Source organism: Frankliniella occidentalis, unplaced genomic scaffold (assembly GCF_000697945.3).
Source record: "Frankliniella occidentalis isolate FOCC.00 unplaced genomic scaffold, Focc_3.1 Scaffold121, whole genome shotgun sequence".
NCBI classification, from domain to species: domain Eukaryota; kingdom Metazoa; phylum Arthropoda; class Insecta; order Thysanoptera; family Thripidae; genus Frankliniella; species Frankliniella occidentalis.
In genome coordinates, this window is record NW_026267249.1 from 183060 (window position 1) to 183999 (window position 940).

The window sequence follows — 940 nt, forward strand, 5'->3', positions numbered from 1 at the left end:
CTTCTAAATGTTGGTAAATTTAAAAACGCGCAAGCATAACAGGTTTACATAGATTCACACTGTGAATATTTTTTTTTTAGAAGCTTTAAGTGTATCATATCTGATTTTATACATAAATTTATGTGTTGCTTTAATAGTGCGACTTATAAGTGTGATTAGTTACCATGTTTAACAAACAATCGCCAGCTGCCAAGCTAGAATAAGAGAAGAGGAAAAAGCTTTTAAAATTGAAAAAAACAGTAGGTTATGCAAATGCATGTAAATTCCGTTTTCTGGCACCAAACCCTAACAAATTCTGCCCGAAACTGTTCTGTACCTTCAACTTTCGCTGTCCGATATCTTTAAAGGCAGAAGTGGACGCATGACCCAGGCCAGCCTTCGCTAGCGTAGACATCTAAATATAGCCATTTGTAATTTCCGTAATAAGTAAATTCTGTCCCCATTTCCTCTAGGTAAAAAAGGCTAAAACCTGATAATGCGCTGCTGTCACTCAGAACTTCTTTTTAGGGGCAACCTCGAAACGTTCGCAACAAAAATACAAACAGAATCCAACATAATTTTTATTGTTACATAGGCGATGCAAAATGACATCTTGTGATGAGAATCACCCGACTCTCGAAAGATACGGAAACTTTTGGTATGGACCTAAAATGTGAGCTTGTCTTAGATTTAGCAATTTCTATTTGCCACTGCTTACAAATCGAAGTCATTAAACCGAGCATTTTTCCAGGAGGTAGAAATGGAGCATGCAGGCCGCACACCATGCGCGTCCCGGTCGGGCCGTGTGCCAGCCGGCGAAGCACATCTCTGTCTTCTCCGCACTTTTGGAGGCTGTTTGATATTTTAACCAATCGCATGAGTGGCATCACCATGGAGTAGAACTAAAATGGGGAAGCAACTAAGTACGTTGAAATGTGTGCCGCGCTGGCTGGCGAAGCTA

The 940-nt window shown here is 40.4% G+C and overlaps 1 protein-coding gene across 3 annotated transcripts in view; it reads left to right on the forward strand.

Annotated features, from left to right (window-relative positions):
• Positions 1 to 940, forward strand: part of LOC127750011 (uncharacterized) — a 201021-nt gene that overhangs the window by 33296 nt on the left and 166785 nt on the right. The window lies entirely within an intron of this gene.